Source organism: Prionailurus bengalensis, chromosome A3, assembly GCF_016509475.1.
Source record: "Prionailurus bengalensis isolate Pbe53 chromosome A3, Fcat_Pben_1.1_paternal_pri, whole genome shotgun sequence".
NCBI lineage: Eukaryota > Metazoa > Chordata > Mammalia > Carnivora > Felidae > Prionailurus > Prionailurus bengalensis.
Genome location: NC_057354.1, coordinates 74,459,684 through 74,487,085, shown reverse-complemented (window position 1 = coordinate 74,487,085; position 27,402 = coordinate 74,459,684). Strand labels below are relative to the sequence as shown.

Below are 27,402 nucleotides of genomic sequence, written 5' to 3'. Positions count from 1 at the left end.
TGGAAAAGAATACTATATTCAACTATTGGAACACTCAATAGTAAAACTATGTAACTTCTTCCCCAAATTTATTTGTAGATTCATGCAATCTTATCAAAATCACAAGCTTTTATGGTACTTGACAAACTACTTCTAAAATTTATATTGATGCAAAAGGCCAAAGCAATCAAGGCACTTGTATTAGTTTCCTGGAGATGCTCTATGTAACAAAGTACCACACACTGGGTGACTTAAAATAACAAATTTATTGTCTCATATTTCAGGTGGCGAAAATTCTAAAATCCGGGTGTTACAGGATTCCTTTGAAACCTGTACAGAGAATCCTTCCTTGTGTCTTCCTATCTTCCAGCGGTTTCCTGAAAATCTTCAGCTTTTCTTGGTTTGCAGCTGCATAACTCCAATCTCTGCCTTCATGGTCACATAGCCTTCTCCCTGTGCCTCTGTCTTTATATGGCCAGCATATTATAAGAATACCCATTATATTAGAATAAGGGCTCACCTGGGGCGCTTAGGTAGCTCAGTAGGTTGAGCAACAGACTCTTGATTTCAGTTGAGGTCATGATCTCACAGTTCATGAGACTGAGCCCCACATCATTCTCTCTCCCTCTCTCTCTCTGCTCTCACCACTCCCTTGCATGAGCATGAGTGCAAACACTTTGTTTCTCTCCCTCTCAAAAAAAAAAAAAGATGAATAAATATTAAAAAAAAAAAAGAATGAGGGCTCACCCTACTCCAATATGACCACATCTTAATGAATTACTACTGTAATCACCCTATTTCCAAAAAAAAAGTCATATTCTGAAGTTTTAGAGATGTCAGTATATCTTTTGGGGGAAGGACACAATTCAGCTCATAACAGTACTTTTGAAGAGAAAACATCCAGAAGAAAATTTGTTCTACTGGACAATAAGACATATTACAAAGCTATAGTAATCAGAACATTATGGTATTGGCACAGGGACAGAAAAGTAGATGAAAAATAGAGCAGGAGATCTGAGAAACACCATAGAAATAGGTTTGTGTGACACCTGGCTTGTGACAGAGATGGCACTGCAGAGCAGTGAGGATGGAATGAACTTTCCAAAAGATGATACTGGGACAATGAAAAAAATGAAACTGGACTCTTATATCATGCACAAAACTGAAATCCAGCAAATTTTAGAAAATACAGGATTATTTCTTCTTGACTTTGGACAAGGGAAGGATTTTTTTTTTTTTTTTTGAGAGACAGAGAGTGCAAGCAGGGGAGAGAGAGAAAAAGGGAGAGAGATTCCAAAGCAGGCTCCATGCTCAGTGTGGAGCCCAACATGGGACTCAATCCCACAACCTGGGATCATGACCTGAGCTAAAATCAAGAGTATAATGCTCAACTGACTGAGTCACCCAGGCACTCCAGGAAGGATTTTCTAAACAAGCACAAAAAGTACTCATATTAGAAAAAATGACTGATGAATTAAAATTAAGAACTGCTTATAAACAACAATATAGAGTATAAAGAACTCTCAGAATAGGAAAAGATATTTGGAATGCATATAACTAATAAGGAATTATTATCCAGAATATAAGTAACTGCTATAAATAACAAGGAAAAAGTACACAGGAATAAAAATAGGGAAAAGATTTGAATATCCAATATCCAGTTGCTAAACTGTGCTCAGGTCATGATCCAGGGTTGTGGGAGAGTACCTTGTGTCAGGCTCCACGCTGAGTGTGGAGCCTACTTAAGATTCTCTCTCTCCCTCTCCCTCTGCCCCTCCCTCACGTTCTCTCTCTCTCTCGAAAATAAATAGATAGATTAATTAATTAAAACATTTTTAATGAAGAAAAAGATGCTAAGATCAAATTGATCAAATCTTTGAGGAAACACTGAAGTTATAGAAGAAAGATGAGACAAATAATTGCTGGCAGAAAGGTGGGGAAAACAGAAAACATAATGTAAAGAAACCAAAGGAGGAAAGATTTTCAGTATTTTTCCAGCAGTGGTTTGGAGGACTGAGAGAAAGTGATTGTGCTCAGTGATGGAAAAATTTTTAGTCACCTTAAACAGAGTGGCTTCAGCAGATTGTTGAAGGCAGAAGTCAGGCTACAAACAGTTTTGGACTTTCTGGATCACCCTAATGCAGAGAAAGTGAATACGGTCCTTTCAAGACTTTTGGTAGTAAAAGGGAAATAACATGAGTAGTAAATCAAAAGAAAAGGGCCTTTTTCCAGATAAAGAAGAGTACCATGATTTCAGACAAATAGACTACAATGAGGAAATATTAAAGGTGCAAGATGGTGTTCAGAGTAGAGGGAACAATGTTCTGAGAGACAGAAGAACACAAGTGCAGGAGCTAGTCTTTGAAAGGAGGAAGAACACACCCTGTTTGAGGCAGAAGGATCTTCGATAGCAAAGTGTACAATATTAAAAACTCAGAGACCAAAACATTAATAAAAGAAAACTCTGTGCACTGTTGATGGAAATGTAAATTGGTGCAGCCACTATGGAAAACAGTGTAGAGATTCCTCAAAAAATTAAAAATGGAACTATGTGGTCCAGCAATTCTACTTCTGGGTATTTATCCAAAGAAAATGGAAAAACTAACTCAAAAAGATACACGCACCTTCATGTTCATTGCAGCATTATTTTCAAAAGCCAAGACATGGGAACAACATAAGTATTTATTAACAGATGAATGGATAAAGAAAATACAGAGGGGCACCTGGGTGGTTTAGTCAGTTGAGCCTCACAGTTCATGAGTCCAAGCCCCACATTGGGTTCACTGCTCTCAGTGCAGAGCCCACTTTGGATCCTCTGTCCCCCTTTCTCTCTGCCCCTCCCTTGCTCATAGTTTCTCTAAAAAAATAAAAACATTAAAAGAAAATATGATATAGATATGTAGATAGATCTAGATAGATAGAAGGATAAATATAGAGAGAGAGAGAATGACATATTATTCAGCCATAAAAAATAAAATCTTGCCATTTGTGACAACATGGATAGACCTTAAGGGCATTACTCTAAGCGAAATAAGTCACCTATTAAGTCATAGAAAGACAAATACAGATGTTCTCACTTATATGTAGAATCTTAAAAAAAAAAAAAAAGAAAAAGAAAAAAGCAACCCAGCTCATGGATACAGAAAACAGATTGCTTGTTACCAGAGGCAAGGAAGAGGTGGGAAAGGGGAAATGGCAGTCAGAGAAATTAGTGAAGGAAGTCAAAAGGTACAAACTTCCAGTTATAAAATAAATCAGTAATGAGAAATGTAATGTACAGCATCGTGACTATGGTTAATAATACTATATTGCATAATTGAAAGTTGCTAAAAGAGTAGATCTTTTTAAAAAAAGAAAGTATTTTTACTTTTAATGTTATAATGGAGTCTTATAATGGAGTCCAATCATTAATAGAATTGATTCCCCAAACAAAGAATACAGCAGGTATTGAAGGGAAAAAAATGCAAGGTTACCAAGGTAACAGGAATTCTGTTGATGGCGGGCAAAAGCAGTCATTTCCTCATATGGTTACCATATGGGCAAGGATCACCACCTACTACATATAGATGGCAGAAGTTGGAGATGAATTATTTTTTTCATGAGGGACTTCTCAGTAAAGACTCAGAACGTCTTCATTACTTAGGGGCTTGTGTTAAACAGAGTGTTGTTGCCTTGGTTCTGTTTTTACTGTGGTTCATGACGTGCTATTTTTGTTGTTCTCAGAATTACAGTCATCTGCAGTCAATGAGTGTGATAAAGTCTAGACCTTGAGGAAAATGCAAAATGTTTGAGCTGGACAGTGTAGGAAACATGAGAGGGAGTCAGTTGTAGCCTGCATTCCAAATATTCCAAAATATCAAAGAGGGTGAAAACAGGAAACTCATCTAATCCACCATCATCATTACATCCGGGAGTGGGGGGGTGGGAATGAGGCCTAGAGAAATGGCTTAAAGAAAAGCAAAGTTTGGAACACAGGACCATCAACCCATAGTCCAGTGTTCTTTATGCCTTACCATATTGCCATGTAAAATCAAAGTTTTTTTGAGCCCAATTCCTTCTTTTTTGAGTTATGTTAATGTGCACATAGGAATGGAATCCTAGCATTAACAGTAAAATTATCAGTTCCCATACTTTCAGATGCATGGTAGGTGTCTTTGATTATCCTTATTCTGATCTTTGCCAAACTCTCTGGTCTAGGAGAGACCAGAGAATATCTAAGCACACGATATTTCTTTTTTAAATTCCAAAAATAAATTGTAAGTACTATAGGGATAAATTTAGAATAAAAAGTTATCCAATAGTATAGGATTTTGTATAAAACTGGTATTTAAAAAAATTTTCCAATAGCTTCCTAATTTCTAAATTTAATCAAGAGCTCACTTAGAGTGAGATAAATTAACCCGAGGAACTATTAAAATAAATGTACTTATTTAATCACAAAATGTATTAAAATATTGAAAATTTCTAAATCTCTTACTAATTAATATCAAATCATATTATTAAGCTGTCCTGGAAATTACAAAAAGTTTAAGTACAGCTTGAGGACAAGAATAAAAGGGTAGGGAAACACTTCATTAATCTTATTAATCTTACATTTTAATCATCCCAAAGATTAGTAAAATGTTGATGTGTATAAAATAGCCAAATGAAGCTAATCAATTTATGTAAAAATGAGAAAGCCATGGAAAATGTCTTTCTATAAAATTGTGGTACTACTTTTTAAATGATCAGTTTCTGTTTTTAATTATCTTCTAATTTGCAGAATAGCAATCTGACTATATACTCTAGGAAAAATCATAATTAGATAAGGCTCATTTCCTTAAAGTTATCCATGTTAGATCTGAATGTGAAGAGTTGTCAAAAACAATCTCAAGGCAGCTGTTTCCAATTATGCTTATTTTGACAACTGAAAATGAGTAAACAAACCAAAAATAGTTTAATATTTTGACCAATGCAGCTCCTTAATACTAAACAAAATTATGCTTTATAGTGGTATAAAATTTAAAAAGCACATTTTAGGGGCGCCTGGGTGGCGCAGTCGGTTAAGCGTCCGACTTCAGCCAGGTCACGATCTCGCAGTCGGTTAGTTCGAGCCCCGCGTCGGGCTCTGGGCTGATGGCTCAGAGCCTGGAGCCTGTTTCCGATTCTGTGTCTCCCTCTCTCTCTGCCCCTCCCCCGTTCATGCTCTGTCTCTCTCTGTCCCAAAAATAAATAAACGTTGAAAAAAAAAATTTTTTTTTAAATAAATAAAAAGCACATTTTAGCGCTTAAACAGGAAGGAATTATTTTCTTAAGTTCTGCAAAAGTTAATTATTATACAAATTCAGGTAGATGATATACAAAGCATATTTTCATAAACAAAAGAATTCCAAAGAAATCATGCCTCATCAGTAAATGAGATACTCAAATCCACTCAACACAAGCAATTATAAAAGGTTTCCACCATATGTGATTTTTGAGGGATGAGTCAAGTATAATGTCAATATCAATAATAATATAAATATGACTTGGATCTCCTAAATATTCTCCATCCTACAAAAGTAGATTCGCACCTACCTTCATTCTTTAAAAAACAAAAAAGCACTTTTATAGGAATTTTAACTGTTTGGAAGGAATATTTTTCCATATATGGAAACAAAGTATAAATAATACTGATGAGGCAGAAAAGGAAAAAGAGAAGAAATGTGAACAAGAGTTGTCAAGCATACAAAAGTCCTAGAATAATACAGTGAAAACAGTATAGGAATCCGGGTTGTCCTCATCTAGACTGCTATGAAATATTGGGGACACCATTTAATCTTTGTATTTTTTGGCCAAACATCTTTTTTTTAATGCTTATTTATTTTAGAGAGATTGAGAGAGAGACAGAGAGAGAGAGAATGAGCAGGGGAAGGGCAGAGAGAGAGGGAGATAGAGTCCGAAGCAAACTCCAGGCTCTGAGCTCTCAGCACACAGCCTGACACAGGGCTCAAACCCATGAACTGTGAGATTATGACCTGAGCCAAAATCAGACACTTAACCTACTGAGCCACCCAGGCACCCCTGGCCAAATATCTTTAGAATAAGGACCCATTCTTCCTTCATTACAAATCTGCATTTTTCTTTGAAGCTTGCATTAAGACCCTTTTATGGAAGTAATAGGGACTTTTCTCAATAGAAAACAAGTGAAGATTCCAAGGCAGCTTTGACCTTATGCATAAAATCCTGTAAAACACTAGAAGGTCTGCCCACTCCCAGATACCTATCCAGTTATCCTGACATCTTCTGAAATTTCCACTAATTTGTTATATAAGTAGAGTTTATTTGGGGATAAGGAATTAATTCTAAAACATTCCTATTGTAAAAGTGTAAAATGTTATATTGATGCTAATATTTTCCCAACCGTCTATCTTCCTGTACGTGTCTAGGAACAGGTGTGTATAAGGGAAGTAGACACAATTATTTCAGGTCAATGAATCCCATCCTTCCTCTGGATGGTAACAATGAAGAAAAGATCCAGAGCATGAGATATTGTCTAAAAGCAAGTTTGTGAGGGCTCTGAGGGTGAGGTCCTTAAACACAGCCATATGGGAACAGCCATGTTGTACCAGACACTTGGGGGCAGTAGGAAAACCAAAGAACAACATTTTCCTATTTCACCATTTGATCTCCTAAATACCTTCTGTTGCCAGAAGTATTCACAGTAAAATAGCATGTTGAATGTATCAGAAGAAAGCAACAAGGTACAGTACTGTTAAGATTTATGTGTTTCCACATTTGGTAAAATGGGCTGTTTCTTCATATATCTGTGCTTTGTTTTCTACCTTTGAGTTTGAGTTCTGCTTATCCCAAACTCCTTATCTGCAGGCCAGGCATAAAACACAAGACCAGTCAGGACCATTCTACCTTAACATTAAACAATTAAGGCTAGAGAGCAGGAAGGAGAAGCAGGGAATAGCCACCCTTATATATTTCAAAAACGAAATACCATGACTTTCCATATTGGAAATGTCAAGCCATCCCATGGACTAACATTAGGATCAAAACCAGATGATTATCCTGTTTTTCCTAAGAAAAAATTACACCCTACTTCATTTAAAAACCAGAATCTAATTTTTATCTTGGAAAAACAAAAAAACAGCTCTTTAAAGTAAATATTTCCCCAAAAGAAAATCAGCTAATTTACTTGGGTGGAGGAGAGGAGAGGGGAGAGATAGAAGAGGAAAGAGAAATGAATTGAGGTTTGTGTGAGGCATAAGTAATTTGAACTCCGGACATGAACATGGATCTTTATGATTAGTAATTGTTCTGCTATTCCGGGGGAGAGCAGAGACGAAGCTAGGGTTGAAAACAATTCAGGATTGACCAGAGATGAAAGCACTAATTCCAGTGCGGGTGGGGGATAGGATTCAAAATGCTGGAAAGCTTTGTTTTCCTCACCCTGTGTCTTGGAACCGCCAGATCAGAAGTTGGCAACTCTATATTAAACATCATAACAGCTGGGATGAGGAAACTCTTCACAGAAGGGCCACCCCAAAAGTCAGGAATGAAAAAATGCTAGAGGAATAAACACAACAAAATCCCTAAGGAAAATATATCTGGCCACTGGGTGGGTATTAGCCTTGTGTCATACTTGGTATGCACTGGAATTTTCTTCCTTTAAAATAAAGACTACTTTCCTTTCAGAAAGTTGCCTGATTTTTAGGTATTCACCCATCTTTCACAAAGAACTTCAATTATAAGTATATAGTGCTCATAAGGCTTTATTTTTAGGGGAAATATGAGCACAATCCCTTAATCTAGAGTTTGAAAACATTACTTATAAGAGCCATTGGACAAGAAAAAAGAGGAAATGTTGAACAATTTCTCCTTTTGGAAGAAACAGGTTGATTTTCTACAATGTCATTTACCCTGAAGGGCATATAAGACTATAGTCAAGTCCTAGGATGCCTCTTAGTAGAAGTACAATAATTACCCTACCTTCATTCTGTATCTTTTCTATGTTTCAGTCTACTTAAACTCCTTCCCCTGGTGCCTCAGCATCCAAAACTCTGTCATGGTTCCCCCAAAATGATAGCTTTTTTTTACTACAAAAAAGCTATTTCACACAAGAGAAGTTATGCACGAAACTTGGCCCTAAATGTTCATACCTTTGCTTTCACTTTATTTACTGACTCTCTTCCCATCCTCTCATGACCTCTTATGCCCATCATCTGGTATGAAAACACAGCATTTAAAAACTACAAGGTGAGGGGCGCCTGGGTGGCGCAGTCGGTTAAGCGTCCGACTTCAGCCAGGTCACGATCTCGCGGTCCGTGAGTTCGAGCCCCGCGTCAGGCTCTGGGCTGATGGCTCGGAGCCTGGAGCCTGTTTCCGATTCTGTGTCTCCCTCTCTCTCTGCCCCTCCCCCGTTCATGCTCTGTCTCTCTGTGTCCCAAAAATAAAATAAAAACGTTGAAAAAAAAAATTAAAAAAAAAAACTACAAGGTGAGAACGTATCCCATGAGCAGGCAGTCAGAAGACTCTGGAAAATAATGTTGAAACACGATCAAAGTCAAGGGCAGAAAGAGTATCCAAATAGACAACAAAAGATTCAGTTCCTTAACAGAGCTTTTTAACATTAAAGAGAAATCCAGAAAGACAAAGTTTTCATAATATAACTTGTGCCCTCCCCCTCACTGAACAACGAATTTTCTAAGTATACATCAGAGAAAATACTAGAACGTATTGACTTTGGGTAGCAACATGGGTAGATATATTTTCTTCTCTAGACTAAGGAAGGAATAGATTTCAAGTGTAATACATGAAATTTGTGTTAGACTTTTTTTTCTAACTAACTTTAGGGGAATAAGTTACTGGAATACAGCCCCAGAAGACCTCCTCTGGAAACTTTCAGAATAAGTTAGTTATTGGACAGAGGTTCCTGGAAAAACTAGGTGAGAGCTTCTTTAAGCCAGGGACAGGCTAGATAGAGTAATGTATGTGAACACTGGCTTGGCAGTCAAGTGTATTCTGGGTGTGAATTCTGCTTCTACCAGTTATCATATTGGTGATCTCAGGCAAGTTACTTAGCCTTTAAAAGCCCCAGTTTCTGAGCTATAAAAGTGAAGGTAATACCACTTCAATTCACTACAACTTCAACAGGGTTGCTATAAGAATCAAATGAAGTAAGTAAGTACTGGCACATGGAATACAAATAGTGATAATAATAGTAATAATAGGGGCTCCTGGGTGGCTCAACTGATGAAGCGTCCAACTCTTGATTTCAGTTCAGGTCATGATCTCACGGTTGCAGGATTGAGCTAAGATTCTCTTTCCCTCTCTCTCTATTCCTGTTCCCATGAATACTACTACAGCTCCTCCTTCTCTCTCTCTCTCTCTCTCTCTCTCTCTCTCTCTCCTTTTCAAAATAATAATAATAATAATAATAATAATAATAATAGTAATAATAGCTAAAGTGTATCTAGTGATTACCAAGTGCCAAGCACTATTACCCACTATGCAACTTATTACTGCTACTACCATACATATTTATCAATATATCCCCAGTACCTAGCACAATGCCTAACATAATAGGCATTCAGTAGCTATTTCTTGTATTGAATTAAATTTCTCAGCATTACTTAGACTCAGTTAGGCAAGAAGTGAACAGTCCAGTCAACCAAATGAATTCTCTCTCAAAAAGCATGACTGTTATTTTTTTTTTCATTGAATTTACTTGTTTTCTTTTTTAATTTTAGTAAACTGAATGGAAATTTGGGTAGCTTATACCCTAATATTCATGAATGGCAGCAGAAGATAAAATTACAGACTAATTTTGCTTATAAACACAGGCATAAATATCCTCAATCATGAGTGGCCTTGAACACACGATATGTAGCATTTTGTCATTTTATTGAGAAGCAGATTTGAACCACACACAAGAGAAGACCAATATATGAGGACCAGTCATAAAGATATGCTTGGTGTGTGCACTGGAGGAGGGCCCACTGAGAAGGCAGCTTTGCCCTTCTCTAGATCATTATCTTTGTAGTAAGTCATAAAGTCGTGGAGGAAAAGGCTTCTTTGTGGAATAATAGGCCCCCACAAACAGCCTATAGTAGTATTCATGAATTTGGGAATTCTAAAAGGAATTGGGACAAATTCCTAGTAGATGTGAAGGATATATCATAAAGAATGTGGTAACTGTGAGAATTATAATCAGATCATGTAAAAGCTACCCAGTTGGAAGACCAAATAAATTCTCAGAAATTCAGCAATAAATGCTGGTGCAAGGGGCACCTGGGTGGCTCAGTCGGTTAAGCATGCAACTTCGGCTCAGGTCATGATTTCACAGTTCAAGAGTTCAAGCCCTGTGTCAGGCTCTGTGCTGACAGCTCAGAGCCTGGACCCTGCTTTGGATTCTGTGTCTCCCTCTCTCTCTGCCCCTCCCCCACTCATGCTCTGTGTCCTCTTTCACTCTCTCAAAAATAAACAAACATAAAAAAATGCTGATGCAAACTTACAAAATTCAGTTAATCTTTACCTTATTTTTCTAAGTATGATATGTTCATGATTTCCTGTTTAATTATCTTAAGATACTTTTTAAAAAAAGCTTTTAGAACATTTTCACATTTTCTAAAATATTACAAGCAATCAAATGTCAAGCCTACCATAATAAAATGTACATGCATAAAATATGAAATTGCTTTGCATTGTAACATTAACTTAACCACATTACAGAGTAAATATTATGTTCTTTTAACATCATAAGAGTAAACTAATGGCTCAGAAACAACATGTGTGATCTGACTAAATTAGTGTTACTATGGAAACTTGATATTTTTCAATTTCCCAACCCTTAAGGTCGATTTCAACACTGCAGTATGCTGTGTTTTCCATTTTGCTGCTATAGTTCAGTACAATAGCAAATCAAAGTTATTAAGGACTCTAAACTAAAATTGGGAAATAAAAGTAGGAAAAACTATATTCTCCTTTCAAAAAGTTCAGTCATATGTCATCTATGGTTCATTCCATAACCCAAGTCCTCATCTGGCTTGTCTTTATTTTTCCCAACAGTTCGCTGGCAGATTCACAAACTCAAAATAAATAGTATTTTTCCACTATCTAATTCTGAATTTGGCAGGGAAACTCAATGATGAATCTATTCCTACCTCAAAAAATGTTTTCTTTTATACATTTCACTCACTCATACTCACTCAAGGCTGTAGACTAGAGAAATAACAACTTTATTGTGTTGTGTGTGTGTGTTGGGGTTGGGAGGGAGGTTCTATCATCTGTTTCTTAGGAATAAGTCAAAATACAAATTCAATCCTAATAATCTGAAGTTTCGAATAGGAATAATCCATTTTTCCACCACTTCCCTTCTTGGATTCCTTCCAGACCATCTGAAGAGAAATCTCACAGGCTTTATCACTATGAAGAGGATATTCCTTAATGTCCTGAATTAGTAAAGACCCCTCACAATGGCAGGTGACACTGCGTGCTCACAGCCTCACTTACCCCCAGCTTGATTCTTTAAAATACAAATGCTTCACAGTCTACACAAACTTTTAACCAGCTAACTGCATTGGGCTTACAGTAGTAAAATAATGTAAACAGTAATTTTTAGGGGTTCCTGGCTGGCTCAGTTGGTGGGGCATGTAGCTCTTCATCTTGGGGTTATGAGTTCAAGCCCCACATTAGGTATAGAGATTATTCAAAAATAAAATCTTTAAAAAACAAAATAGTAATTTTTTTATTTACTTCACCATGCACAAATAAAGGGTTATTTTTATCTAAAAAGCTTTCCCTACTAATTTTTTTCTTACTTTTTCAAGTTAAACTTAGTCCCAATCACTCTCTACCTACCAATTCTACCTTTCTATCATAAAACAGTCTTAAAAGCTCATTCATTCTAATTTGGAATCAATGCCAGGGAAGTGACACAACGTGAACCACCCTGTTTGTTTCATGTAGGTGCCTAGAAACAACTTACAGTTTCTATTTGGAAAGAGACAAACCTGGGTTATACATGGATTTTTACTGTGGAATCTGTTAACATTTCTTTTGCAAGCATCACCTTCAGTTTATGTGAGGAAACTTGTCCCCAGGGCATTATTTTAAGGAGTTTGTGAATTTATACTGCATAATGCCTCCAAATTAATTTTACCAAAGCAATTTTGACCATTTCACTACCCTACTCAAAAATGCTCAATGATCCTCTTTCTTTCTACATTGCCTACAGGCTAAAGTTCTAAAAGGCTCTCAACAATCTGGCAGCAATTAGTTCCTGGGACCTCACTTCCTATCCTCCCTACACAGACTCTCTCTTCTAACCAGGGCAAGGAGCTTAAAATTCCTATCCAGTGGATTATGATGTGTGCTGTGGACCAGGGAAAGCTATGTATTGTATTCTAGCCTCTCTTTTTCCAATGAAAGTTTTATTGAAGTTATCCTGTTCTTTCTCCACAATTCCATATTGGTTGTGTTACAAGTGGACCCCTTAGATAATAACTGTGAAGAATGGTATCCATACCTGATAGAGATAGACAACCCCCAGAGAAGCTGGACTTGGAGCTTGAATTGAACTTTGGATTGTCTCCCTTTAGACAGAGGCTGTAAATGCATGTTAACAGTGTATGGGTAGGGAGGAAGATATGTATGGATGCTGAGAGTAGCCAGAGGCAGACTGTAGAGGATGCTGTGGATGCCTCCCAAACATATCACCCACTCCTTTCGTGGAGCAACCATGCTGTTTGGCAGCAAAACACATCTCCCACTACAGGTGGACCTTAATCTGTCTAAGCCAATCATTGTCATCCTGTATTCCTTGAAACTAACATTGGCTCATAACCCAAACCTAAGTCACTCAGTAGCTGTTATTCACCTGGCCACTGTAATTGCTTAAGGATGGTACAATCAGAGCAAATCTGAGAAGTTTTGTTCAGTGGCTAAAAGAGGCAAGTCTCTTCTCCTGGATATGAACGAGGAATCATATAAGCCAGATGTAGTAATCAGACTTTAAGGTGGCCCCCAATGATTCTAGCCTCCTGATATTCACATTTTTGAATAATACCCCTTTCACAGTGTCCCTGAATTGGTCCGTATGACCAATAGAGTGGGGAAGAAATGATGGTATGTCATTTCAGAGATTACATTATAACATACAGGGTTCTCTCTCCTCCTTTTCCCTCTCCTTACCCCTTTCTCTGTCTCATCACTTGCTCTCTGGAAAGCCAACTGCTATAACATGAGAAGCCCATACACAGGCCCATCTAATAAGGAACTGAAGCCTCCAGCCAACAGCCAAATGAGTGAATTTGCAAGTAGATTCTCCAGCCCCAGTGAAGCCTCAGATGACCGACCACAGCCTGGCTGACATCTTAACTCCTGCCTTGTGAGAGACTCTGAGATAGAGCCACTCAGCTAAGCCATGCCTAGATACCTGTTGCACAGAAATTGTGAGATAAGAAACGTTGACTGCTTAATTCATAAATTTTGAAGTGATCGTTATGCAGCAATAGTTAACTTATACACTTGAGGAATCATCTTGCAACCAACCAGAACACCAAGTTGATAATAAAGAGAAGGCTATGAGAACAGTGGAGAAATGGAGCTACAGCCCTAATTAATGCACCCTACAGCCCCCTTTACCTCTAGTTCTCTTTAGCTACATAAGCCAATAAATAAATGTCCTTTATTTTTTAAGCCAATTTGCATTAGGTTTCCAATATTTGCAAAGAAAAGTTGGCTAATGAAGAATTTGTTTGAGGGGACTCAATACCTTCCAGTGCGACCTCCAAACCACCCTGATCTCTGCCCATTTCCTCATACAGCAGCCCTTTGTCTCTGCCCACTTACTCTTACCCATTCTTCATGGCATTGCTCAAGTCTCACCTTTTCTGATCTGATGACCACTGCAAGAAGGTATCCAGGTCATCTCAATTCAGATAGTACTTTTGCTGTCACTTCTGTTCGTTTAGCACTTGTCATACACTCTCGTATCTTTGATGAGTATATGTTTATCTAGATCGTAACCTCCTTGAAAGTAGGAACCGTTTTTATGCGCTTTTAATTGCCATAATTCTCATGATAGTAGACACTTGTTAAATATTGTTTGATTGACTCTATCAGTCAGGATTTCTTATGCAAAAGTGAACTACCTGACTTGGAATCAAAGATCTTCATTCTGGCAGGTCAGATGCCAAGATACCTGCTGTAGGAAAAGGAATAATCAGAAGAAAGGAGGGGGTTGTCTTTTTACTGGTCCATATTTTCTCAATTCCATTCCTTTTGAGCATACAATAATGAAGGATTTTAAAGATTCTACTTGGTTCCTGACAATATCATCTCATAAAACTTTCTGTGTATTTGAAAAGGATACATAGCTCTCCAGGTAAGCCATGACTATTACATATATTTTTGTAGCAAATGTAATAGCCATTCTAAACAGCCTGAATTCAGAGTACAACTTCCAACCACTAACAACATTCTGGGACAGCTCCTACAGTTTTGAAACGACTATGTTAAAGAAATCCAGTCCAATTTAAAACTTTACTTGCAGCCCCTTCCTTCCTGTAGGCCAGGCCATTTGTGACTAGGGCCTGAAACGGGAAAGGGGACTGGTTTCCCCTTCACTTTTGCATCCTTCCTTCTCGAGTGGTGGGCTTGAGGGTTGGAGCTGCTAATAGAAGCAGAGATAGAAAGGGACAAGTGTCTCTTTCAGTGCTGCATTAGGGCTTTCTCTTGGCTGATGCTGCTTATTGGCCTCTGGGTGGCAGACATCCTGACACTGGCTCTTCCATGGGGTACATGTGAGGGTTCTTTAGAGACTCTCTGAGAGGTCTCTCAGGAGGGGTCTCACTGAGGGGTGTCCGCAGGACAAAGTCTTCACCTTGATCTAATACTCCCCAGTTGCTACGGCCTCTTATGGAAGGTACTGGCAAGTCAGCTCAAGTCCAGCTACTTTTCATGGAGGCTTCTTGACTTCTGGGAGGCTCACATATCACTGCCATGTCACAAGGTAGGCACAGGCTGCTCTGCTAGCTCACTTCTCTCTGCCCTATTGTCTCATTTCGATTCTCTGTTCCTTCACTGATACAACCACTAGGATCAATCATATGGTTTGATGACAAAGAAATAAGATATCATTACCTTCTGGGACACCTAGGTGACTCAGTCGGCTAAGCATCCGACTCTTGATTTCGGTTCAGGTCATAATCTCACAGTTCACGGGATCGCGCCCTGTGTCGGGCTCTATGCTAACAGCACAGAGCCTTTTTGGGATTCTCTCTCTCCTTCTCTCTGTTCCTCCCCTGCTCTCTCTCTTTCTCTCTCTCTCAAAATAAACTTTTTTTAAAAAAGATATCATTATCTTCTTTTAATCCCAATTTCTGCAGATGGTCCTCAGAGCACCCTCAAAGGGGAAGCCACAGTGCTTTCCAGTAGGCCAAAATTCATGACTCTAACAACATGTCCACCTCCCCTTATCTAGTCAAAAAGTAGGTAGGGTTTGAGGAGTGGTTCAGCCTCAGATGATGATGGGCAGGGTACAGGGAGGAGTTTCCTGGAGGGAGAGAGAGTCATTTGTCTGACTCATTAAATCCTACAGGTAATATCTGGTCTCAATATTCAGAATATGGTGTACTTTGTCCTTAACTTTGCTCCTAGTTGCCAATTGCCCACTCAATACTCTGAAATACATGGCAAAGAAAGGAAACTTGGTCTGTTGGGGAAAACTGGGTTCTTGCCTCAGCTTGTGAGCATGAGCTACCACAATGCTATTATGGTAGTCTTAATTCTCCATATTTTCTCACTTGCAAAATGAGAATACTATTTACTTGATTGATCAGTTTCATATACAACACAAGCTAAAAAGAGAATCACATTAATTTCATTCAATATTTATCTTGTGTCTATAGAAGAGCATTCAGTGAAAAAATATTTTCAGTTTCTGAGCACTGATTTATAATTTCAGCTTGTAATGTATTATGTATAAGGTGTTAGGACTCTTGTGAGAATTCAGTGTGATCATGCATGAGGATGGCTTTGCACAGAGGCAAGTACTCAATGAATATTACCCATCATTATTATCATCATCTCTGTGACCTTACACAAGTCATTTAAGCTCTCTGAGTCTTCATTTCCTCATTTTTAATTGAGGATAGCAACAGAGTTGTGAAGAGTCTATGAAACCATACTATCTGGAAGCAATTGTAAATTTCTTTGTAAATGTCAGATATTATTTATGAAACAAGGACATTAGACCTTTAAAGGATTTTCCTCTTCTAAAATGCTATGCATTTACTATTTGGTACTATGAAGAAAGAGAAAAAAAAATTCACCTTTCAATACGGTGTGTTGGAGTCATTAATAAATAAAAGCAGCAAACACTGCCTCATTCTATCCATGAACTCACAATTTCCACAGAGTGTAAGAGACTGTTCTCTTCTATCATACTTTCAATTTTTATCTGTTCTCTGAAATATTTTACCTCCTCAATGTGTACATTTCAAGTACCTTCACATAACCTAAAATGGAAAGGAAATTGCTTAAGAGGCAGTGGAAAACTACCAAAGAATCAGCCAATAAAATTTAGTCATGGGATGACCTATTCCAGTTCCTAACATGTAACACACTGGTGGGAAATTTTCTTTCTTCCATCCTGCCTTCAAATATGAACACTGATCCTGTCACAGAGATGTTAACTCCATTTTGGAATTTCCAAATCTTATCATATTCCTTGACTGCTGAATAAGGTATAAAGTATATTCAAAAACTAAAGTTTCTTTTTAATCTATTTAAGTTACATGCATTGGCTAGTCTGTCAGAAATATCTTGACTGCATCAGCCAACTGAAATTTGAAAGAAACGTAAATCTAAGTTTCTGTTTTCACAACTCACCATAATTATTTTATTGCAATCTTCAAGTATGAAATTGAAACAAACTCTGCTATGTCTGTCTTTAAGGAATAAAATAGTAGTTAATGTATTTTGGCTATTTAAGACATTCAGACTCACAATTATTTCTAACCATTAAGCTTTGAAATAGGAGATTTTCGGGGCGCCTGGGTGGCTCAGTCGGTTAAGCGTCCGACTTCGGCTCAGGTCGCGATCTTGCGGTCCGCGAGTTCGAGCCCCGCGTCGGGCTCTGGGCTGATGGCTCAGAGCCTGGAGCCTGCTTTGGATTCTGTGTCTCCCTCTCTCTCTGCCCCTCCCCCGTTCATGCTGTGTCTCTCTCTGTCTCAAAAATAAACGTTAAAAAAGTTAAAAAAAAAAAAAAAGAAATAGGAGATTTTCTTGGCAACAGAGTCAATTTCAAGTTTGAAAATGGAGCCTCTATGCAAAATCGCAAGTGGCTCTATCAAGAAAAATATCTTTTGAATGGTCTGGACATATTTATATAGCTCTTTATAATTTGAAAAGTGTCTTTACACACACTGTTTTATTTTATGTATGAGTTTCCTTGAGAGAGAAATAGAGGAGAAAAAAGAAAATGTGGTTTAGTGAAGGTCAGTGACTTACTCAAGGTCACAGGAACTGGTAAAGCAGAAAGGAATACATTGGTCTCTTGATTCCTGGCCTACAGATCCCTCTCACCATAACAGGCTGCTTTAGAAATCCATGGAGTGCTCTGAAATTCTAAAAGACCATCTTACCTATCACCCTGCCATGTACAAGTTAAAATCATGCCACTTAAACCCAGACATTCAAGATCATGCCCGGATGGAGAAATGCTTACAACACATTTCATTTACTCATTCAGTCATTTGAAAACCATTTGTTGAGGATACACTATGTGTCCAGCTTTGTGGTGACACTTGGAATGCAGTTGTAAGTAAACCAGACATGGTTCCTACTGTCCTGGAGCTTACAGTTTAGTCATAGAGATAAATACTGCTCCCATACTCACACAGTAAATACTGTATATCACTAAGAACCAGAAGTAAGTCCAGAAAGAGTATAGCATGCTTTAAAAATGTCTAATACAGAAACCTGGCCTCATCTGAAACATCAGGGGTGGCTGGGATAGGATGAAGGGGTGGGAAAAATAAGGAGCATCCTAGGCCATGGAAGGACATGCCAGGCCAGGAGGATCACATCTGTAGAAACCCCAAGGCAAGAAGGAAAATTGAACATACTTTATGATAGCAATTTTATTGAAGCAAAGGTAGGAAAGTCTAGCAGGAAATATACCAAATCATTTATGATGTTTTCTTTTGGAGAGGAATTGGCAATGTTCGTTTTCTTATTTATGCTTTATTGAAATGTTCCAAATTTTCTAAAATGAAAAATATGAGTTTTGTGATCTTGGGGGCAAGTCAGCCTAAAGAAATGGGAAAGAGCTGACTAGAAAATCTAGCCCAAAAGGTTCCCATGTGAGAAGAAGGGAAAACAAGACTCTCCCAGTCACTCCAGGCCAGAAATTCAGGAGCTGAAGTGTGAAGCTGAAAAGTAAACAGTACGAGAACATAATTAGTGCTTTGGTGATTTAAAAGGTCCCTAAATACTCAAAATGTATAAGCTGTGAATGAAAAGGAACAAATGTGTACTGAGCCCTCTTATGTGCCAAGTACTATCCTACTCTCTTTATGGCATTTCCTGGGAACAGTAGTATACAGATAATGGTGCTTTATTTCTACAATTTGCCCACTGACTGTGTTCCTTTCTCTCACACTAAACCCTATAAGATGTGAATTATAATCCCATTTTACAAATAAAAATGAAAGTGAGATTTAAAGAGAGGTTAAGTAATTTGCTCAAAGCTGAACATCTATTAGGTAGGAGGGCTGAAATTAAAAGAAAAGTTCTGATTCCAAAGGAGCTCCTAGGACTCCTGTCACCTGTATAAATGTGATGGAGATTGTTTACATTAAGATTTTCCCATTAAGAATTGGGAAAAAAGTATGATTATGGTTGTTTTGCTGCTAGCCAAAAGGGACAGTATTGTGCTGGTAGGATGGTAGGGGGACCTGTGCTGTGGAGAGCACAGTATTTCTAAACATTTACATTGTGCCAATGGTCTGTTCTAATCACATTAGAAATCTTGTCTAATTTAGTTCTCATAACAAGCATATGACATAGGTACTATTATCATCCCTAATATGCAGATAAGGAAATTGAGTTCTAGACAGGTAAAACAATAACAGCTTGCCCAAGATCACACAGAGCTGTCACAGCAGGCAAGATGGATCCAGAATCTGTAGGCCTAACCATCACACTACACTTCCTTCCTAAATTCTTAACGGATTCTCTTGGTTCCTTCTACATGTGAGTGATCTATTTCCAAAACTTCCTTCCATGGGCTGGTACCTCTGCTTAGACTGGTGAAAAACAAGCTTCTCTGGAAGCTTGAAGCAGGCAGAAAACCACTTTGATACTACCTTTTACCTAAAAGTTTTGACACCTGGCCTAGAGAAAGTCTGCTCCTAAGTCTTGGAATGAAAACTAAACAATAATCCTGAGGCTCCTATTGCCCAAAAGCAGCTTGCCTTGCAAAAACAAAGTGTCTAGCTTAGTGGTTCTCAAACTGTAGCATACATCAGAATCACTCAGAGAACTTGTTAAAATGCAGATTGCTGGGCACCACCCCCAGAAGTTCTGACTCAGTAGGTCTGGAGTAAGGCCCAAGAATTTGCCCTCTAACAAGCTCCCAGGTGATGCTGATGTTGCTGGTGGAGAGACTTTGAGAACACCCGACACAGTCTCAAGGAAGGCAAGACCATTCTGGGAAAGAAGCAAGACTCACGGGAGTGTCAGCACCTTGCACGTAGGCCCTGAAACTGAGTTCCTCCCATCCTGGCCCCACCTCTCCTTTAATGACCTAATTCCAGAGTACGTGAGTGAGGTGAAGAAGAAACTATGGCTCTCAAACCTGCAATGAACCAAGACTGGAAGTGTTTGCTGAAAAAAACAAGCAAAATAAAACAAAAAATGGACGTTCACTTGTTTTGTTTTGCTTTGTGTTCTATAGTGGTTTTGTTTTGTTTTTGTTTGGTTTTTGGTTTTGGGTTTTTGGTTTCTGGTAAGGGATTCTGATTGATATGTCATTTAGGTAATTGTCCTTAACCTGGAAGTAAAAGCAAGACCTACCCAAGCTTTAAAATGTTAGTTACATTAATCCTCAAATCTCTAAGTTCACCTACAAATGTACAAAATAAAAATTCCATTTTACTTTTTGAGTTACAAAGGAAGTCCCAAAACCCAAAATGGTGACTTAAGTGACAACCGAGCGCCCTCTGGTGGGAACTGAATTCTCCATGGTCCAAAGGCTGCAGGAGTGTTTCCCATGCTAAACAGCAATAAATGAGATTTCCATTACTTTTTGAACTCTTTGAAGTCAGTGAATGTATTGTGTATTGAGGGCAAATGTAAGAAAAAAGACTGACTTTAGGAGAGATATTTTGGAACTGTTATGAAAACAGAAGGAAGCTAAATTTTAGATGAGATTGATCTAAATCAAATCTGTTACTCCTCAGATTTTTACCCACTAGTTTTAGCTCCATTGATGATTCTTGCAAGAATCAATTACTATGATGATGACAGAAAATATTTTTATTTACATTATAGACTCCAAAGCACCTAAATAGCACGTTAATACACATAACTAGGATTCTGGAAAACTCTTAAAATTATCTCAAGTTATAAATGTATTCTACTGGGGGCACCTGGGTGGCTCAGTCTGTTGAGTGTCCGACTTCGGCTCAGGTCATGATCTCACAGTTCATGAGTTCCAGCCCCGCACAGGGCTCTGTGCTGACTACTTGGAGCCTGGAGCCTGCTTCGGATTCTGTGCCTCCCTCTTTCTCTATGCTCCTCCCGCCCTCACACTCTGACTCTCTCAGAAAGAGAGAATAAATAAATAAATAAATAAATAAATAAATAAATAAATTCTACTGGTCTCACTTGAAAATGCCTATGACTTTCACTGAAGTCATCAGCCTTGTTTCCATTTACTTGACATTATATAAAACAATCTTTTGTATTTTGTAAAGTATCCTGACCCACTGTGTGGATCTCTCTAAATTCACAGCACAGAGCTATAGGTTCAGAGCCAGGTCTAAGGGATTCAGGTCAGGACATCTTTAAGATATTAAGTCGAAGAGGTAATCTCTAGAGTTTGCATGGTTGCTAGTAACCACCAGCTGGATTATTATAACATGACATCAATGTTTTCCTACCAACCCTTCAGTCCATCAGAAGAGCTGATGAAAATTTTGAACAAATTGTATTTTTGAACATAGTAACTGAATTAGAATTCTATTCTGCATTTCCTTCTTTTTAGAATTCTAATAATAGCAGCTAGCATTTATTCAATGTAAACTATGTGTTATTCACAAGCTTACTGGATGTCTTCCTATTTCCATGTTCCAGATCAGGAAACTCAGACTTAAAGTGCTTAGAACTCTCACCCAAGTGCACACAGCTAATAAAGAACAGAGCAGAGATTTAAAGCCAAGAATTTCTAACTATAGTCAACCAGTATAAGGAGGCATACTACCTCCTCCTTTTTTTAAAATCTTTTTGCCAATAATAAAGAAAAAGACAAGTGGGGACACAAGTAGTATTCTCTTTGAAGGTGCCCCATTATCTTTATAAATCTGTTCCTCTTAGACTCCTTTATTTCTATGGAGGCAGCAGCATGTTCTCAATCCCTTGTAATCCAACCATTTATAACATTTGACCTAAGCCACACTACCAAATGCAGTGAACTACCGAATCGTTTTCACTGCTGGTCCCCTCCTCTCTATTCCTGTTTCTAGCATTCTGGTGCACCATCCTGACTCTTCTGTCTGGCTTCAATCTCTCTGCCTCTATTTTGTCTCATTTACTACCTGAGATCATTCTTCCCAAAGCATGGCTCTGCTTGCACATTTGCCCAATGCAAAGCTCAAGGCCCATTAGGCATAGAACCCTAAGGCATTCATGACTTGGTTCCAACCCACCACTCCAGCCACATCCTCTTTATCATGCTTAGCAAACTCTTTACTCCAGTCACAAACAGGAAGTCTCAGCTCTTCTCAAACAATATCCTGAGGGTATCCATGCCTTCTCTGGGACATTTCCACCCCATCAAGTCGCTAAATGCAAACCTTACCAATCCTTCAAGGCCTACATCCAAATACTACTTTCTTTATGATTCCATCATTCCTGATTATGCAAACTAGAATTTACTTCTGCTCCTCTAAATTTTATTTCTACTTCCCCTGTGCCATTTATTGTTTCTCACCTTGTGCTACAGGACAAATCCACGGGAGTGGTTGACAAGTACCTCAAATTTCGCATCTGATGTCACCATCTCTCAAGTCTAAACCTTTCAGAAACCTGGGAGTTATCCTGAATCCTCCTCCTTCCCTCAGCCTCACCCCTTACAGTAAATCAGGGTCCAGATTTTGTACTCCCCAAATATCTCTTACATTTGCTCCCACTGAGTACTCTTATAATGTCCTGGTTTAGGTTCCCCCTTATCGTTCACAGAACTATAGCCATTAGTATCTGATCTTACTTCCTCAAATGCATCAACTCACCACACAAGACATCTCCTGGAAATTCAAAACTCCACACCACTCTCCTGCTTAATACCATCTGTAGGTTCTCCACTGCCCACAGAGCACAGTCCAAGATCCACAGCAGAGAAACTTCCATCCTCCACTTTGCATCCTACTACTTTCCACCTTCACTTTACAGTTGAGTAACTGCAAACTGATTCTAGTTCCTTGAACACACTGTTATTTTACACTTGTCTGCCTTTGTTCTTGCCTGGATTAACCTTCTCATCAACACTCCTTTTGCAGGGTTCTGCGTTGCATTACCCTTGGGGATACCATTCACACAGGATACAATTTGTTGTGCCAGCAATAGCCCTTGGTACCCTCAGTCCCTCTTCTCTACCTAATGAACTCATACCTGTTATTTTGGTCCAGTTCAAAATTCATCTCTCCCAGAAGCTTTCCTGGAATTCTTCAGTAGTCTTGCACATGGCTTCTTACCATATTTTAAAACAAACATCTGGTTATGCACTTGCTTCTCCCATTACCAGGCTTGAGGGCAAAGACCATGACTTGTCTTTGTAGCTCTGACTCCTAGCCCAGTGCCTCACACCCTCAATAAATGTTAGTTAAACTGAAATGTTATGTTCATGCCATTTCACTTGCAGGACTGTGATTTGGTAGAGAGAAGGAATTCTGGCTTACAGCCCATATCTTTACATTCTTCATAGACATCATACAGAAAGCTGACTGAGTTATCAGCATATCCTGGAGAGCTTTTTTTAAACATAAATTAGTTGGAATTGAGCATATTTCAAAGGTGGCATATCACATCATTGGGGGTGGCGAGATAGCAACCATTTCTCCAACAGTGTTAATTTTCACTATATATACATATATATATATATATATATGATACAATGTGACTAATAGTTTAATAATTTGATTGTGATAGGGAGCTAATGCTAAGTGAGTAGAGAAAATGTGTATGAGACATAGGACACAGAACCACTTTCCTGGAATGGCTGCCTACTCTGTTGGCGTGTCCGATATTTATTTGAGTATATGTTTGTTCTTATGTTAACTTTGATATTCATGAAGCGTGCTGCAAGCAAAATTGCCAGGTAAGGCCAAAGATTAAAGAGCAAAATGAGGCTCTGGAGTGAGTGGAATGTAAAGAAAATGAAATGTGTTTTGTCAGTTTTAATATAATTTATTATTTTTAGCATCTAGTAACTAAATACATTTATATTCAAAATTCCTTTATTATTGAAATCCCTGCAGCAAAAATAACTTGGTTATTGCCAATCTAAAACTCTCTAACCCCTAATTTCCTGTTGCTACTGAAACAATTGTTTTGATAACATACTTCATGTTGTGAAAAGTATCTTAGGAATGATACTATTGAATTATAGCAAAATAGATTATATTTTTTTAACAATGGCATTGGGACAACTAGCTGACCGAATGGAGATTACAGACTAGAGGAGAAAAAAAACATTAAGCAACATCAACATGACCAAACTTGAATTCATCTTTTTTCCTAAATCTGACTTTCTTCACACCTAACAGAGGCACAGCTGCTCACACCTCTTTAAAATGGGCATACTATGTCATATTTAACTCTTTTCATGCCCTCTACCCAGTATCCAACGTATCAGCTAGTCTTATCAATTCTACCTCCTAAGCATCTTGTGAATCTATCCACTCTTTTCCAATGAACTCCCAACACCCCAGTTTAGACCTCCATCGTCTCATATCTGGATTTCTGCAATAGTCTCCTAATGAGTCTGCCCCCTCTATGCTTGTGCTTTACCAATGCATTCTTACAAACCACAGCCAGAGTGTTCTTTCTAAAAGCAAATCCAATCAAGTCACTCACCTGCTTGTAATCCTTCAATGACTTCTCACTCATTGTAGGATAAAAACCATACTCTGTAATGAAGCTAACAGAACCCTGCATCATCTGGCCCCTTCTCTAGCCTCATCTCTTGTCACTTTCTCCCTCAAACAGGCTTATCCAGACACAATGAATTCACTTCACTTGTCTCTTACTTTCTGGCTTTTGTATATGTGTTGAATCTGCATAACCACTGTTTTTCTATCCCTTTGCCACTTCCCTACTTACCAAGCAGCTTACCTGACACCCCTCCCCACCAGATTGTGTTGGAGTCTGAGGTCTCTGTTCTTCATGTCATCTTGTACTATGTCCATAATAGCTGCTACCATACCAAATTGTTTTATCTGTTTCCTTCTCCCTTTGTCCCACCAGACTATAAATTCACAAAGGTAGGAATTTTGCCTATCATGCTCATTCTCATACTTCAGGGCTTAACAATATCTGGTACATAGTGGGCATTCAGTAGTTAATTAGTCAAATGCATGGATGGATAAATAAACTAATGAATGAATAGAAGTATAATAAGTGTTATAACCAAAAATTATTGTGGAGTATGAAGACCACCCTCAGGTTCTAGGATTCACTAGAAAGATTCACAGGATACAGAGAAGCTATTATATTCACAGTTATGGTTTATTACAGCAAAATGATACAGATTAAAATAAGCAAGGGAAAAGGGCATAGGGCAGAGTCCAAGAGAAACCATATTCAATCTTCCAATTGTTCTGTCCCTGAGGAGTCTCATGGACAGTGCTTAGTTCTCCCAGCAATGATGCATAACAACACATGCAAAGTGGTGCCAACTAAGGAAACCCACCTGAGATCTTTGTTACAGGGTTTTTATTTGGGCTAATCACATAGGCATGAAGCAATGAAGTCTTATATGACAGTCGCCAGCTCCCCACCCAAAGGTCAAACTGATGCAGAATGACCCAAAGCCCAAGGCATAAAAAAACAAGTGTTTGCCACCAACAGGGTTAGCATACATAAGCTATCTAGTGTGATACAAAGTCTCAGGTATACAAAGACACAGTTATCAGGAAGAATATTCAAGGGATCAGAGGTTATCTCCCAGGAGGTGGTCAAGACCAGTCCTGAAGATCCTCAGAATGTGCAGGGTTTGGATAAATTAATCCAACCAATTAATCCTTCACTAGTAAGTTAATCCTTTACCACTTATAGAAATTCAGTAGAGTGGGGGCGCTTAGGAAGACCTCCCAACAGAAATGACACTGGAGTTGTATAGCAAAAGACACACATCAGTCAGAAGAAATATAGGCAAAAAATGATGATGAACAAAATCATCAAGGCATATGCCAGCATGGCTCTTTAGGGGACTGAAAATAGCTCATATGGCTGCAGTCCTCTCTTCTCACAGATATTCAAGCTTCCATGAAGTTCCTATTGCTGCCCCTCTCACACCTGTGTTTAGCCTCTCTCTCTCGGACATCTTTTTAAAAACTGGAAAAATGAATTTACATCATCCTGTATTCTTCCTAATCTGTTTTGTATGATGTGCAGAACTTTCTGCCCTGTATCTCACAAATAATTTCTTTCAAAGTATTGTCTGCATCTATTTTTAAAGTCATAAACCAAGTATTTATTATTTTCTTTCTTGTAACAACCTTGCTTAGGGGCAGTGAGAATACTATACTCAGGTCACCTCCTGAGTGTGGGAGAGTGGTAGGATAGCAGAAAATATTGGAAAGGAAGAATAAGTATCTCAAAATGTAATCTCACTACATTTGTATACCTCCTTTCAAATTTCTTAAGAGAAGATAGTCTTCCATATGGTCTGAATTCCCCCATAACACATTGCTCATGAATTTATATTAGGGCAAGTCTTTACAGCCATGATCCCTTATTCTTTATAATTAAGTAAAACAGCAAATGTGAAAATAGCATAGTGCCTATACCCAACACTCAATAAATTATTGTTGAAACTGAACCCTAATACTCTAAGTACCATTTCAAAATTTACATCTTCATCAAAAAGAGCAACAATTTGAATGTGCATAGAATTCAAGGTTTGACTGAAGTGTACCTTCTTAACCATCAAAGCAACCAAACTTTACAAGAGATAAAAACTCAATCTAAAATTTTCCATAAGAAAATACTGGGAGGACTAGAAGAGTTAAACTTTGAGGGGGAAAGTGAAGCAAACCAGCTATGAACAATTAAACTAAGCTATGTCTAAGGCCAAAACCAAATTAAAGGAGGCCTAATGAGAAGTAGGTTGAAGCCTAAAAGAAATCTCAAATGCCCTCCTCACCCTGATATTACCTTGCAATGAGTCCATGGGAGTTTGTGTTTAAAGAGCAAAAATGTGCAGGCATTTGCTACAGAAATTGCTGTTTTCTTACATAATGGTATATTGTTCCATAAATGTTTAGTGGTAATGAGGATGATGCATATTCCCAGCAGACACAGGGATTGTTTAAAGGAAGAGAAAATGCAAATACAGATGCCCAAATGAAATTTTTATGAATTTATTAATTTTTGAAAGTTTTATGAAAGACTGAAAAAGACAATAAAATATTAAAACTAATATTACTGCTCAGCTTCAAACCCTCCTCTCTCATAATACTGATGCATGTGTATAACCACAAAAGAAGTTTTATTTTAAATGAAAACATTTCAAGAAAATGTAGACATTTCAAAAACCTTGAACATCATCTCTTTAAAAGAAAACAAAGCTGTGAAAAGCTAAAGGTTTGTGATTTTAATGAGGGTTAACAATGATAATGAAAAGCTACTTTGCACACAATAGTCTGTTCATTGGCGATAACTCAGGCCTGTCTGCAGAACCACCTGTTTCATATCCAAGACATGGTAAGCGCATTTTAAAACAAAACCTTAAGAGATTTCATGACATTCTAAATTTGGATCATTATCATCATCTTATACAATGAGCCAAAACTCAAACGTATGGTTTGCTTCTCTCCCGATCAACCTTTTATATATTTGTCAAAGGGAGAATGAGAAAATTGGGTAAGGGATGGTTTTATTTTCTTCCTGAGCAAACATTAGCCAGACTATTCCAAAATCAGATCAAAGATATAATTATTCTGTTAA

The 27,402-nt window shown here is 38.1% G+C and overlaps 1 long non-coding RNA gene across 2 annotated transcripts in view; it reads right to left on the bottom strand.

The window, feature by feature from the left end:
- Positions 1-226: 226 nt before the first annotated feature.
- LOC122496863 overlaps positions 227-27,402 on the bottom strand; it is a 35,933-nt gene continuing 8,757 nt past the window's right edge. The window contains exon 3 of one of the 2 annotated variants that reach the window (XR_006300971.1): positions 227-670. This is a non-coding gene — a long non-coding RNA (uncharacterized LOC122496863). Of the gene's footprint in view, positions 671-22,164; positions 22,924-27,402 lie in introns of those variants that run through there. The other variant, XR_006300970.1, reaches the window with a different exon arrangement.